Consider the following 16,116-nt stretch of genomic DNA (forward strand, 5'->3'; position numbering starts at 1 on the left):
CAAAGCACCTGTATTCCCCTAAGACCTCGGTTTTCAAAATCTGTTCTATGTCACATCTTCTGATGTCATATCCCATAAAGTACTGAAATACCCGGTAAAGGACAGAACTTGGTATCCACAAGTACTTCCCAGAATGCCCCAGTAATGAAAGTAATATGGAAGTCCTCTGTAAAACTGTACACCCGAGTTTTTGGCATAGAAAATGTAGGCACCCAAACCTAGGCATATCATCAAATTGTAGGGAATCAGAGTGCGAAGCAATGTGCCCAAGGCTAAGCGGTTCAAAGTCCCATGCTCAACGGTGTCTAGAGGCCGTCTTTAAGAATCTCAGTTTTCTATACATACTTGAAGAACATAAATAAGGGTCTCTAGCTCATTTAAGTTGATAGAAATCCAAATAAAGGGATTTCAATTATTTAAACAAGGTTTTCCCAAGGGACCACTACGGTCTTTATTAGGTGGTCCTTGAGCTGTTCTTATATTTATCATAAATATTTATAATAACCATCTATATTTCAAATGTATATTTTAATGTAAAAGCTCAGGACATCTTTGGCTTTCTTCTTTAGTTTTATCTGTTGAGTATCAGGATAAATGGGGTGTTTGGCACCCAGGAAAGAAAAAATGACAGAAATTTATGCCAGGCCTTTTGAATTTTCAAATGTGGTCCTGGAGACATAAGAAGCACTGATAAGACATTTCTCACTGAATAGTACAAGAGCCTGTCACATAATAACCATACCATTTTTAAGAGTTGTTTCAATTCAACACATTCTCCTCCCCCAATCTGCCCAAATTTGGAGGTAAGGTGAGAAAGGATAAGATACAGCAAAAACTTGAATATCTCTTTATAGTCAGTATTCTTAAAAACATTTTCCCTTCTGGTTTTAATATCACCCTGTTTCATTTAGCATGCTCCATGCGGCCAGAGAAGAATAACGATTAGAAACCAGCTCTTGTAATGCATGACTAGTCCATATATTTGCGTCTCTAGAAGTCTGCGCCCACACAGTCAACTAAAGCAATTCTTACTCCGAGTGAGCAGGTGAACAGGTTCCCTGTAATTCGCATCCCCTTGCAGCAAACCTTACAATGCCAGGGCCTCCCAACCCAGCCCTTGTTTTGACTTTCCATTTTCAAGTCATCTTTCCTTTGCATCCACAACTTCCCCTGAGTCTGCCTCCCGCGAGGAACTGCTTCTGATTTCGGGTTCTGCCTTTCCTGTGTCTTTAAGTCAGAAACTTCCCAAGGCTCCCAGGAGCCTGCTTTAGCAAGCAGCCAGAGCTCCAGCGCCTCCACTGCAGTGAAGTCTGCAAGAGGATCTCCTGGGTCTACAGAACATCTCCAGATCTGGACCTGTCCTCCGGGATAGACTACATGATAATTCAGGGACATCCTAGGAACTGGACTCGAAGATTTTAAAAACCAAACCAATTGATGCTGGCAGTTCCCCAAAGGGGAAAAATCCTCTAAATCACGCAAAGAGTAAAGCCAATACAGAAAGAATGCACCTAAGAAACCCACAAAAGCACCAAAATGATTCCAGATTCCGGTGCCTACCTTAAAGACCGCCCAGATCTCTGGGCTCACACAGGCATCCACACAGGGTCTGGTCTCTGGTTCTTCAACAGCTGTGCTCTCTCAGAGTGAGCCACAGTCTCCCCCCAGGGCTGGGCTCTGCAAACACACATGCTACACACACAGCCTTGCGGTGCCAGGCAGCCCCTTCGTCCCCCTTCCCGGCGTTGCCAGAGCCTGGCCGCTGACCAGCTTCCTCGTGGTGAAGTTGGGGGACCGATCCAACTCACCCGGCAGAAGGCATCCAGGCGGCAGGGGGCCACTGTATCTGCCTTTCAAAGCTTAAATACCCTCCCGAGCCTCATTAGAATCCCAGAACAGCCTGCAGACAGATCCCATCTTCCTGGGCGGGACCACCCAAACCTTTCCCGGCGGGCTGTGTGTCCCCCACCCCCTACCCCCCGAGACCAGACGCAGTCACCTCGTACCTTTACAGAGTCCGGGGTCTCCAAGGGGTACGGCTTCTCCCACGAATTGGGAGGCCACCGGTTTTGGAAGCAAGGGACATTTCGAAGTGAAACAGAAAGTAGCCTGGGGAGCCAACCCAGACCCTGGACCTGCACTTGACTGCCCCCAAGCTCTGTGAGTCTTCAGACTCAGCCGGCAACGCCACTGGCTCAGCTTGGGAGGATCCCAAGGACTCAGCCATGGAGAAGTCTGGAACTCACAGCCACCGCCTCAGCTGCTGCTCCCCCACCCCCCTTTCTGAGTATTTGTTGAGCTTTTAAATATGCAATTTGTCTCCTACAGGGAATTAGCAATCCCATCACCTGACTCTCCTGGCTCCATTATATAATTTAAACTGATCCAGGAGCAACACCCCCCCCCCCCCACCTTAAGTCCCCAGGGAGAGCATCTATACCCCAGAGTGGGAAGGCACTCAAAACACAAAACAAAGACAATTAACATTTCCAGAATTTTCATTTGGGGACTGACTACCTGCATACTGCTTTTGTTTTTCTCTGGTTTGATTCTTGGGTACAGGAACTCCTAAATGATGGCTCTGGGTTGGGGCAGGCTTGGATTTCTCACGGTGTAACTACAGTAGCTTTCTTGAGATTAGGTATTGAACGATTTCAGATGGCATCTGAACCCAGAGTTGAAAAGCCTCAGATGGCTTTATAAGACACACTAATTCTAAAGCCCGCAGTGTTTATTGCTGTTGTCACATTTCTAAGTTCTAGGAGTCAAAAGGGTAGTTGGACCTGGGGGGAGGGCTGTCTTTAGCCCCCCCCCCAACCTGATCTGCCTACACCCTCCCCCAACCAACAACCGTGTAATGGACGAGTAAGAGGTGCTAGCTTGCTTTGGAAGTTGAATCCTTCAGCTTCCACCCCCAACCATATCACAATCCCCAAGGCCAAATGGCCAGTCTTGAAGCCACCACACTCCAGGGTGAAGGGAGTGTGACTCATTTTATTCTGCTCCAATGTCCCCTATCTATGTCTACCTTCTCTTGCCAAATGATGCCTGCTGAGCAGCCACTGAGAGCTGGCTGTGAATGGAGAGGCTCTTTGCAGAATGGGGATGAAATTACACAGACATATTATGATGACCAGATTTGCAAAACCCTAGCCAGTTTGTCTGTTTCACAAGACGATTTTTATGCATAGTGGCTTCTGGTTCCTCCAGTCTGCAAGTTAACTGGGTCTTGTTGTAAGATGTGGGATGGACTGGAAAAGGATCATTGCTGTCTTTGGGAACAGACACTAGCTCAATGTTTTTCTGTTTCCCGTTCTCTAACCCCCACGACTTCCAGGGGAAACCCATCCCGTGACCAACATTAAAGAGATGATGGTGTGCCTTTAAAGTCACCTTGGACTTTGTTAACTCTCTACCCATCCATCCCTCTGCAGTGAACTTGGAGGAGTCACATTGCTTTTCTAGAGTCGGAGAAGCCATCCACACAGGCAGGAATTAGCAGTCAGGTCTGTGTTCCCTGCTCTGGCTTGCAAAGAGCCAGGTGTGTGTGAGGAAAATCTAAGTGGAGTGACTGATGGGTGTTTGTTTGTGCCTCCCCGTGCAGGTGTAGTAAATACCAAGTCACCTGTTGTGACAGTGGCTGCAGTTACTATTTCCTTAACAGGGATAAGGACACATTGGAAGGTATTGGACCTTCGTAATGGACAAGGGACAATAATGGAAAACGTTGATTATCTAAGTAGAATTTCATAGATCAACATTCATCGATAGAAATATGATAGGGATCATGTATATAATCTTAAAATTTATAGAAGCCACATCTAAAAAGCTAGTGAAATTATTTTTAGAATATATTCAAAAAATCATTTTCACGTGTAGTTAATATAAACGGTAGATTATTATGTATTCTTTTTTTTGTATTTCAGACTTCTAATTTGTATTTTACACTTATATCACATTCAGGAATAGTCACATTCGAAGCCATCAGTAATCACATATAATGGTTACCACATTAGACAGCTTAGCCCTGGATTATATTTAACCGTCGTGGGGTAGGAATTCATTCTTTGGTAACATAGTCATCTATATTGGCTAGAAATTTTAGAAGAAGAGCTTGCTGGCCAGCAAGATGACTCCGTGGGTAAAGGTGCTTGCTGCCAGCCTGATGGGTTATGTTCTCCGGGATCTATGTGATGGAAGGAGAGAACTGACCCTTTCAAGTTAATTCTGATCATATATGTACCCCAGCATGTGCACCCATATAACAAATGCAATAAAATAAATGAATAAATAAATAGAAAAGGGTTTTGTATTCACTTGGTTCTAGCCCCGTGGTGTCACTCAAATAGCATTTTCTTAAGTGGCACAGGAAAACATCTAATAAATTTGAAACTGAGATAATACCAAAGATTTAATTTCTTTCATGCTACCAGGGAAGTATGAAAAGTAAAGGAAATAAATCTTGGTTTTAGAAAGTTCCCTTTTTGGGTTATCTGTACTGTTCAAGTCAGCATCCCCGATGTCACATGTGACCCTATGTCAGCATCCCCGATGTCACATGTGACCCTATGTCAGCATCCCCGGTGTCACATGTGACCCTATGTCAGCATCCCCGGTGTCACATGTGACCCTATGTCAGCATCCCCGGTGTCACATGTGACCCTATGTCAGCATCCCCGGTGTCACATGTGACCCTATGTCAGCATCCCCATTGTCACATGTGACCCTATGTCAGCATCCCCATTGTCACATGTGACCCTATGTCAGCATCCCCATTGTCACATGTGACCCTATGTCAGCATCCCCATTGTCACATGTGACCCTATGTCAGCATCCCCGGTGTCACATGTGACCCTATGTCAGCATCCCTGGTGTCACATGTGACCCTATGTCAGCATCCCCATTGTCACATGTGACCCTATGTCAGCATCCCCGATGTCACATGTGACCCTATGTCAGCATCCCCGGTGTCACATGTGACCCTATGTCAGCATCCCCGGTGTCACATGTGACCCTATGTCAGCATCCCCGGTGTCACATGTGACCCTATGTCAGCATCCCCGGTGTCACATGTGACCCTATGTCAGCATCCCCATTGTCACATGTGACCCTATGTCAGCATCCCCATTGTCACATGTGACCCTATGTCAGCATCCCCATTGTCACATGTGACCCTATGTCAGCATCCCCATTGTCACATGTGACCCTATGTCAGCATCCCCGGTGTCACATGTGACCCTATGTCAGCATCCCTGGTGTCACATGTGACCCTATGTCAGCATCCCCATTGTCACATGTGACCCTATGTCAGCATCCCCGATGTCACATGTGACCCTATGTCAGCATCCCCAATGTCACATGTGACCCTATGTCAGCATCCCCATTGTCACATGTGACCCTATGTCAGCATCCCCGGTGTCACATGTGACCCTATGTCAGCATCCTCGATGTCACATGTGACCCTATGTCAGCATCCCCGGTGTCACATGTGGCCCTATGTCAGCATCCCCATTGTCACATGTGACCCTATGTCAGCATCCCCATTGTCACATGTGACCCTATGTCAGCATCCCTGGTGTCACATGTGACCCTATGTCAGCATCCCCATTGTCACATGTGACCCTATGTCAGCATCCCTGGTGTCACATGTGACCCTATGTCAGCATCCCCGATGTCACATGTGACCCTATGTCAGCATCCCCATTGTCACATGTGACCCTATGTCAGCATCCTCGATGTCACATGTGACCCTATGTCAGCATCACTGGTGTTACATATGACCTTTATGCCCTATATACCTTTCTCCTCTCTGTCTATTTCCTGAAGTCTCTGAAATAAACCATCCAATTTTATCAAATCCACTGGTCCACTTCTAAGTCACAGAATCTTGGCTATAACCCAGGCCTTGTCGAGAACCCATGCCTGGTCTTCAGGCCTCTGAAGACCTTCATTTTCCATTTTGCCTTCACTGTGCGTAAGCATTGAATTCAGTAGAAAACTATTCCCTTTTAGATACAATCCCTACTGCCTCATGTGATACATTGGATAATTTTAAATTAGTTTTAGGGACTTTTCTGCCTTGCCTCGTTGCTTCAATTCCTTGATTCTGTTTTGTCTATGTTTTTAACTGTGACATGAACTCCATGGCTCTGTGCTTTTGCTTAAAGTCAGATTTCTCTGCCTGGAATATCCATCCTTAAAAATGCCAACTCCTCAACAAATATCACTCTTCTAAGGGTTGATCATCCATTGACTACACAGTCCTCCCATCTATGTCACCACACCACCTAGAAACAGATAAAGTATAACACAGGATTACAGCTTGGTATATATATATATATATATATATATATATATATATATATATATATATATATAATGAGTTCTTTCAATCTCACATAATCATATGATAATGGCCTCTTCAGGTCTAGAAACCATGTACCACTTATCTTTGAAGTCACCTCTGGACACAAAATTATCTTCATGAGCAACATGACTAATACATGTCTGAAGGATTAAAATATCCTCATTCCCAGTTCTTCGGCCAATTGCTCAACACATCACCCAGCCATCATCACCGTGTTCACTATTATATATCAGTGCTACCAGCGCTTAGCATTAGACACTGTCTTAGGCATTCTGGGCATCTCACTTAATTCCAACAACAACAAATCGATATGGCAGTGACTTACTCCAGTTTCTAATAGATGAGACATCTTTAATTCATTTCTTTTCTTCGAATAAGTATATTAAGGTCATTCTTATGAGCCCTGCTTAGTATTAACTGGTGAACTATTACAGCTCCAACATCCATGGCATTGTATTCCCACATGGTAACTTATTTTAACAACAGCTTACACGGGGGTTCTATATTTTCTGTGTTTCTAGTTTGTTTTTTTAGGCCTCAAATTCTCAGGTAGCTGGGGCAAAAAAAAGACACACTTTGATAGTGTTTTGTGTGGAGAAAGTACATGGTGGCCTGTGACACTCCAGGCATGGCTCTTAGTGTCATTGCTTTTTGTGTTTGTTTTCCTTTATTCTGGCTCTCCAGTAGTTTCTTTATACTTTAGAACAGTGGTTCTCAACCTTCCTAATGCTGTGAGGTGCTGTGGGAACTCCTTCAGCCAAAAGCCTTTAGGATACTGGCCCACTTTGGGTGTGGTCTCATGTACTATAAATGCAGACAAAAAGTGTGCACAGGCCTCTTGGCTGCTGGATTCGATTCCAGTTCCCAGCGCACTCAGAAGACTGCGGCTCGCTACCCTTTCTGTGAGTTTATCCCCAAATAAATAAACCTTTGTGATACTCCATTCTGGGCTGTTGTGGAAGTCTTTTGTACGCCAATAGCGACCCTTATTAAAAACAACAGTTCCTCATGTTGTGGTGACCTTCGACCATAAAATTATTTTCGTAGCTACTTGATAACTGTAGCTTCGCTATTATTTTGAATGGTAATATAAATATTTTTTGAGACAACGGTTTTCTGAAGGTGTCTCGACCCACAGGTTGAGAACCACTGCTTTAGTCTATTGTTGCTTCAACCAGTGGAAAGACTGATCCCATGTGCAAAGAGAAGTCTCACTCATTGTTGTCATGATGTAATTGTGGAGGACCACTGAACATGTGATGCCAGTGTGAACCCTAATATAAACTATGGGCCAAGGTGTGACAGTGAAGGTAGTCTGTTATAATAAATGCAGCGTTCAAATGCTGCCAGTGTGCAAGGCTGTGTGCTGTGAACATGGAAAAACCATTATGCCTTCCTCCCGGTTTTGTTGTGAATCAAAAATTGTTTTAAAAATTGTCTGTTTTAAAGCTAGGGACCTTAGACTGTCTTGTCTCCAGGAGCCTAGCATTTTATTCCAAATTAATCCCCCCCGCCTGTCTGTTACTCAACTGTTTACTGTTTTCTACGCTTTGTTTCCACAAATAAAACTAAACCATATGAATGGCCGTGCCTGGCTGCAGGCTGAACAAATTCTTCTCAAAGTGAAATAAGTAGAAAATCCACTTGTGTCACAGAGTAAACACATCTTGACCTACATAGTGCAACAGACTTGATACCAACATAAGAAGGTGTCAGTGGCGCTTCAGAGGGACTTGGAGTCTGGGCTCAGGCTTAGACGCACGACTCTGTGAGGGGTTGGAGACACAGGAGATTCTTGCAGGGGTGGGGGTCTGTGAGCTCTTGGTAGGGTAACTGACTGCTTCTTAAGACCAAGAGCTGTTAGATCATCATGAAGCATCGGGGATGAAGTCGGGGAGTCTGTGGGGTGCGGAGGGCATGAACTCTTTTTCTCCTATGTTCCCCCATCTTCTTTCTCCTCTTCTGACCTCTGGCACCCATGCAGGTGGTGAGCTGGCTGCTGTCCACAGCCTGTTTTCCTCCCTTCTTTTCTTTCTCCCTTCTGACTTCCTTTCCCTCCTCTCTCTGCCCATCGTTTCTTTTTTCCTCCACTCTTCCCATTTATTACGCTTGATGTGAGTCAGTTTTGTGCCTTGCTATTCTTGGCCAACTCTGTAAGATGCTCTGCCTGGAGATCTTCTTGCCAAAGCCCTAGTAAGCTTACCGGGCTTCTAAACTTAGATTAGTTTGTTTTTGCTTCATTGTGGAAAGTCTGCAATTTTATAAACAAGAACGGTCTGAGACCAAAAGACTCTTGGTTGGAGCAAAGGGGGCTGTGTCTTAAGGCTTCCCAGAATGAAGGTAGATCCTGACAGGAACATGATCTGAGGGCTCCAGAAAAATCCATAACACGGTAGTTATTACCTCGCTCCCTGCCAGGTCGGTGCCACTGCCAATTTCAGAAGCCATTTTTCACACAGCTTCCAGTCATCTCAGCACAAGGCAAGTGACAGTTTCACTTGGGGTGAGCAACGGGGAAAGGCGGCTTCCCACAGGGTGAGGCTGCTTCTGTTGCTGCCTTTCATTTTCTCCAAAGCACCATGTGGGATTGGTGTCATGATTTGGGTCCAGATAGGACTGAGACACAAGTCAGATGCCAGAGGGATGTGAGTGGAGTCAGAAACGGTTGCTAGAGCAGAATCGAGAGAGCTGGGAATTGATTCGAGCCATCCCACCTGATCACACAGGTTATCTAGTCCAGTTTTAGTGAAGTAAGAAGAAAATCTGGCCCGATGCTCATAAAGCATCTACAGGGCATGGACCATGGCAGGTGCTGACTGCCCCCAGCCAGCATGGCCCTGAGCCTCTTTCCTCTTGTTTCTAAAATGCAGACAGGATGAGGTCCCCAGTAAATGATAAATGTCACATGAGGGGTCTTCTAGCAAATTTTCGTGTTGCAGACTATGTTTTCTAAAGGTGGACAGGACAGACCATGCTTGTCATCCCACATTTTCTAGAAGCTGGATGTTCTCCTATCAAGTGACAGGAGCTGAATTCTTCCCTCTTTGAATCCAGATGCGCTTGGAACTCCTCTTTGGCATCATTTAAGCTGGTTAATTTTAGGGACTGGAGAAACTTCCCTAGGCAATGTCATGAAAACTGACTCTTCCTCTAGAAGGTCAGGAATTCAAGGTCATACTCAGCTTTATAGTGAGCTCTCTCTCTCTCTCTCAGTCCCCCCCCCCCCCCCGTGTGTGTGTGTACTAAGAAAACCCAATCGCCAATGCAGTTTGATTAGTGTGGTTTTCTGATCACAGAAGACATCTGTCTTTACACTAAATCTCAGATTGCTGTCAGTTTGAATGTGAAATGCTCCCCCACGGGCTCATGTACTTGGTCATTTAGTCCCCAACTTGTGATGATGTTTTAGGGGACTTTGAAACCTTATGGAAGTGGGGTCTAGCTGGAGGAAGTGCCTTTCTGGGAGGTGGGCCTTGGGATTTTATTGCCCAGTCAACTTCCTGTTCTCTGTCTATTGGGAAGTCAGCAGGTGGTGTCGTCTTGCCGCCACAGCCATCTCCACAGTGATAGACCGTACCCTCAGGCAGTGAGTCCAAATCAGCCCTTCATCCCTTGTTTCTGTCACCATTTTGTCACAGCAAAGAAGAAAATCACTACCACAGTTGTCAAACCTCTTTGATTTAAGAAGACATTAATATTAAACAGTCTTTAAAAGTTGTATGTGAATGTATTAATATATAAGTAGTCTTTAAACTTGTCTTAAATAGTAAGATCATAGTCACTGTAGCCAGTCTTCTTCCTGAATGCACACCTTATTTAGCTCACTCGACCTTCTGGCTAGTTTGTGTCTATTCTGTCTGTAAAGGAATTACCCACAGCTCATCTCCTCCTGGAAACATCCCCAGATAAGCACAGTGCATTGGGCCACTTACCCGGTCTCCCCTTCCATTGAACCTATGTTGAGAGGAGAGGGTCGATGCTGAAAGATACTGCCCATAAGATACAAAGGCTTTGGAGTGATAAATGTTTTGCAGTTTCTAGGTGTTTCATTTTTTGGCTTAGGGTTTGGAAATGGGAATCAGGTTTTTTTTTTTGCATTATTTTTTTTTTTTATCTCATCCTTACAGTAATTCCTGGTCCCTGAATTCAGAATTCTGCTCCAACCTTCAAATAAGTCTATTCTACTTTATTTCTGAATGTTTGGGGTCTTACAAGCCAATAAGGAACCAGGCAAAAACTGTTCTAAAACAAAATTTAACATAATTCTAGTTAGGAAATAGTCACTTATATCAGAGGGTGAAAGCCACAGGTACACACTAAGGAAGCATAGATGAACCTAGCTGAGATGGAAATATAATTTTCCCCATATGTACCTTCCTAGGGAAAGCAATAGGGTCCAATGCTCAGGCCTTGGAATCACTTAGGACCAGAACTTACACCTTAGCTGTGAGGTCTCTGACAGGTTATTGTGGCCAAGAGGGAAGACAAACAATGCTTAGGCCTTAGGATTATTGCCAAGGTGAATGGATCATTATGTCAAACAGTAGTATCTTAACAACGAGAGAGAGACAGAGACAGAGACAGAGACAGAGACAGACAGAGAGAGAGAGAGCAATAATTGATCTTGCATGCTGTTTGTCTCAGCAGCAGCTCACCCACCCTAATCCAGTCACCATGAAGGGTTTTCCTAGCAAGGTCTTAGAGCCTCCTTCCTGTCTGTCTGTGATTCCTCTTCATAGATGCTCCATATCACTGCAATGCTCAGCCTTCATGCAAAGGGGACAATCATGAAGGATTGTTTTAAAGAATGGAAATTGGTCCAGCTCATCCACTTCTGGTCATTCATGAGTCATCATCTTAGACTGGTCAAGCTGCTCTAAGTCCCTGCTCACTGAAGACAGAGAACCAACTAGCTCTGAGATCACTCAGTCCATCAGCTCAGCATCTCAATGGGGCAACAGAGGGCAATGTCAGTGTTGGAGAAGATCAGGGCCATTGGAAACAGCACTCGTGTTTAAGTGTTCACCCACAAATTTGACTGCGTATTCATTTAGTCAATCAGTCACTGGTTATTATCAACTTGACATGTATGTGCAGGCCCTGGGCATACGAGCATGAGTAAATTGGATATGGTTTCTGTTCTCATAAAGTGAAGTACCTGTCGTGCCATCAAATAGCCCTGAAATAAAGGCATCCTTTATTTATTCATTTATTTTAAAAGATTTATCTTGTTTTGTATATATATGTGTTGTGTATGTATGTGTTTGTATAAGTGAGTTAGTGTGTGTATTGGTGTGTGTATGTATGTGTATATGAATGTTTACATGTATATGTGTTTGTGTATGTATGTATGTATATATGTATGTATGTGTTTGTATGTGTATGTGTTGGTGTTATGTTTGTGTCTGTATGTCTGTGTATGTTTGTGTGTACATGTGTCTTTATGAATGTATATGCCTTTGTGTGTTTCTGTGTGTGTATGCATTGTTTATGTGTGTCTATATGTGTTTGTATGTGTATGTGTTGGTGTATGTTTGTGTCTGTATGTCTGTGTATGTTTGTGTGTACATGTGTCTTTATGAGTGTATATGCCTTTGTGTGTTTCTGTGTGTGAATGCATTGTTTATGTGTGTCTATATGTGTATATATGTGTTTATGTATGTGTGAATGTGTGTGTGTATTTGTGTGCATGTGTTTGGGTGTGTGGGGGTTTATGTGTGCATATGTGTTTGGGTGTGTATGTTTGTGCATGTGTTTGTGTTTGTGTGTATGTGTGCACAGAGGCCAGAAAAGTTCATCAGAATGGTTGGAGCTGGAGTTACAGGTATTTGTGAGCTGCTAGATTTGTGGGGGTGCTTGTTCCTTTCCCCTTCTCTATGTACTTACTTCCTGAGCGTTGTCTTGTGTCTAGAGCCCTCTCTTGGTCTCATGTTCCTGTAGGCACCTATGACCCTCGAAGGTTCCTGTCTAGTTTCCCCTTTATTATGCCAGTTGCCATTTCTCTTCTCTCCATCCTTAGCCCCTCACCAGATCCATCACAATAACTTTACTGACTTTCCATTTGCAAAATGCTCATCTTTATTTTCCATACAGCCACCAGAATCATCTTTCTAAAATAGGGCTTGCAGGTGACATCCTTTCCATCGCTTGAGTTTCCCAGGCAGCACAATGTTTAAGTCATTCAGCACAACGCTGAACTCTTCCTGATCTTGCACTCCATCCTTGCTCATCTCTAACTGCGTCTATGTTTAGTGCCAAATGTTCTGCTAGGAAAGTCTACTTAGCATTTTATACAATTTTAATTCTCCACTATCTATCTTCTCATCAGTCAAGATGCTTCTCTGTTTTCCTTTGTGATTTCCCCCAATGCGTGTTCCTTAAAATACTGCTCTTCTGCAATTGTCTGTCTTAGAAGGGAATCCCTGGGCAATGGTTTCTGGGTAATGTCCTTGGGCATTCTGGCTTTCCAGCTCGTCCTCACACACTTCAGCAGTTCACATGCTCTGAGAAGTCCTGCAGCAAATGAGCTAGCACTTCCTAGCCCAATGGACCCTAAACACCAGAACCTCTATTTTCTTGGAATCCCGGAATCTAATGACTACATTAGGAAATGCTATCTATTAAAATCTTCATTCATACTTTCTATTATTCACTGGCTTAATAAATATTTCCTTAGCACCAAGACCGAGAGAACATTTCCATCTTAAAGCCAGATAAACACAGTCCTAGCTATGGATCTATAGTTTTGACTGGATAGCAGACAAGTCAACAAGCAGGGCAAAGAGATTGGTGAGTTGGGCACTGGTTGGGAGGGCTTCCTGGAGGAAGTGGCTTCTTATAGAGACCCAAGGAGTGATGGGAATTACTATCTGGAAGTCAAGGACAGAAAGAGAAAGTAACAAGGGCAGCATCCACAGTTTGTACTAGGGCACTGAGAACAGGAAGAGTGTGAAAACATCCTAGGGGCGCTGAAAGAAATAGAAGTGCTGCACCGTGGGAGGCAGACCTCTTCCCTTGAGATTTCTGGCAGGGCAGGCATATTTCTAAGTTCTCAGTAGTCCTCCCTCACAGAAGCTGGGTGCAATTTTGGGCAAGTTGTCTTCCTTATCTCTTTCTCCTGTCCCTACTCTTCTCTTTTCTTCCCTGCCCCATCTTGCCTGCAAAGTGGATATACAAAAAAAACTTTTGAGCACTGTAACACCCTGATCAGACATACTATTTTGTGGGAACAACCCGTCTTTTGAAGCACAGAACCAAGCACTCCCATATCTAGCATTCTGGACAGAGTAAGTTTATTCTGAAGGAGGTTTATCATTCAAGAGGCTTATATGGTAGACACTGTTTTAATTTTCTTTTTAATTTATTTTTCAATGAATAAATTAAGAATATAGAGATGTGATTATGAATAGAGAGGGATTTTTTTTTTAACTAACCAGGCTGTTATTTAATGCTCCTTAACATATTTTCCATTCTTAGGCATCTTTTGTCAAGTAGTAAATAGAGAAATAGAGACATATGTATTGAGCTAGAGGCTTAGAATTGAGTGTTCCGGGAGCCCAACAGCTTCTGGGTTGGTTCAGGGGCTCTCTCTGCAGACACTGGGCTGGGTTTCCTGTCCTCTGTTTTTTTGAGCCCTTTCCTTCCGCGGCTGCTATCTGGTAATTGAGGAGCTGTCCCTTTTGTCATCAGTAGCACAGAGGGCAATGCCTCTTAATTAATGAAGGGAAGCGGTGCAATGTGGTGGGAACATTGCAATTGTTTCCAATTAATCCCATGTGGTGTGGGGAACAGTTAATAATCCACATAGCAACCTGGGAGCTAAAAATGCAGAACTTTCATCCTTTACCAATTATTTTTCCGTGGCTCCAGCAAAGGTGAGGAAACTCAACAGCAAGATGCAGAGCATGGTCTCCACAGAGTCACAGCAGGGTAAACTCTTAACTATGACCTCAACTAGGAGAGAGAGTCCCCTGGACTACCCAGACCACATCAGTTCCCAGATTTACAGCCTCTGCAATCTTCATGTCTTGGCAGCTGTTTAACCACTCACTGGAGGAGCAGTTATTTTCTTGGATGTAATAATTGTCCCCAAATGCAAGGTCACCATCATGTTCATACATAAGTGGGTGTGTGCTGCACATTTTAATTTCATTATTGGTGCTTTGCAAAATTCTTTCACAGGGAATATTTTAGAGATCTACAAACCCCTAATGGTAACACACTGAAGATCTTACCTTAGGGCCAGAGTATTCACATGCGGTGAAAGACCCTTATTCTCCAGGTTAGTGTGGAAGGCATATAAATCGCTGCTATTCTGTACATTTCTGGTTCTATCTCAACTTGGCCACTGTCTTGGTTGGAACAGAGGTATTCTAAGAGGAGACATCTATGCTTCTCCTCCAGCTATCAGACTATGGAGATAATGGATCCTAAGAAATTGAAATTTTCTCAGGGGACTCATGCCTAGGGAAGGAAAGAAGTGGCCGCTGTTGGCGGTCAGAGGAGAGACTTGTTGTCCAGATTTCACACAACTTGGACAACTCGATAGACATCTGGGGGGTGTTCCTACCTCTTGGCTACTTAGTGCTGCTGGGAACAACTGAATTTAAGTCTCTTGGATCTGTGTCGAGGAGCTGCCTTGCTGCCTTTGCTGATTCTCCAGTTGAGTTTTCAAGGAAGGAGTAGTAGGTAATTTTTAAACTCATAAGTATTTACTACCAGGACACTGCAGATGTAGAAGGTGGTTGGAAGGGAGGACCTGCTTCAGAGAAGGTGTGTTAGAGCTCTGTCTGTGTGTCTGTGCGGAGGTGTGTCCGTGTGTCTTCGCGGCAGTTTGGGAGGGTTTTTGAGGAGGCACATTTCTCCAAAGCCCAGAATCTACCTCTGCAGCTGACCCAGGAAGATGCATACAAGGTGCAGTTCAACCACTGAGCAGCATAGCATTGCTTGGTGATCAAGAGCCTGAGACCCTGCTCTTGCTGGCCCAGGCTGTCTCTGTTGTGAGTTCTAGCCTGCCTCTGCTCCGTCACTGTAAATCACCTTTATCCCCACAGGACAGTCACCAATTTGCTCAGCCTGTTCTCCTGCCACTGAGGTCATCTGTCACTGTAAGCCAGTCCGGGGGGGGGGGGCATCCCCGAGTTAAAAACAAACCTTTTACAGCTGCCAAACATAACATCTCTATCTTTTAACAAGGATGGAAAGATGGAAAGCGGCTTTGAAGCTTCCTCGCTGCTGTGCTGGACCCTGAGTTATTTCATCACAATAGGAAAACACATAGCAAGAATCCTCCTGTCATTAGTCTAAAGCTTACGCAGCGGCTGCTGATGTGCGGCTGAAGCTGATGATGCAGTGGGGTGTGTTTCTGCTGCTGTGTGGTGGAGACAGATGCTGCTAAGGGCTTATTTTTAAAGTTTGGTTAATTATAACGTAAACTAACGGCAAGGGAGATGAATCATTGACTTGTCCCCTTTTTTTCTCTCTGCACCCCACACCCCTGAGCATTTTTTTCTTAAAGTATTTACCCAGTGGGCGAGGTCCTACTCTGGGTCCCCAGGAAAAGAACGATGGGACTTGATCACCAATAGCACAGTGAATAGCGCAAGGCAGGCGATCGCCACCCTGAGTCTTTGTAAACTGGAAGCTCGTTCCTCCCTTCGGTCCAGTTTAGAAACCTGCATAGTCAACAGGAAGCAGTTCTGTGTGTGGGAGAAGATCTAGACTAGGGGTTACGAAAGCTGGATTCGAAC

At 44.3% G+C, this 16,116-nt stretch overlaps 1 protein-coding gene across 8 annotated transcripts in view; it reads right to left on the reverse strand.

Moving 5' to 3' along the window:
* The window catches only part of Phactr1 (phosphatase and actin regulator 1), a 422,199-nt gene that overhangs the window by 245,930 nt on the left and 160,153 nt on the right, over positions 1-16,116 (reverse strand). The window contains exon 1 of one of the 8 annotated variants that reach the window (XM_041632679.1): positions 2,007-2,238. The exons of 6 other annotated variants lie outside the window; for them this stretch is intronic. The gene's annotated coding sequence lies outside the window, so the exon portion shown is untranslated. Of the gene's footprint in view, positions 1-1,560; positions 1,786-2,006; positions 2,239-16,116 lie in introns of those variants that run through there. One more of the 8 variants, XM_041632680.1, reaches the window with a different exon arrangement.

This window comes from Microtus oregoni, unplaced genomic scaffold (genome assembly GCF_018167655.1).
Source record: "Microtus oregoni isolate MIOR12 unplaced genomic scaffold, Mior012 000042F_ref0000377, whole genome shotgun sequence".
Classification (NCBI taxonomy): domain Eukaryota; kingdom Metazoa; phylum Chordata; class Mammalia; order Rodentia; family Cricetidae; genus Microtus; species Microtus oregoni.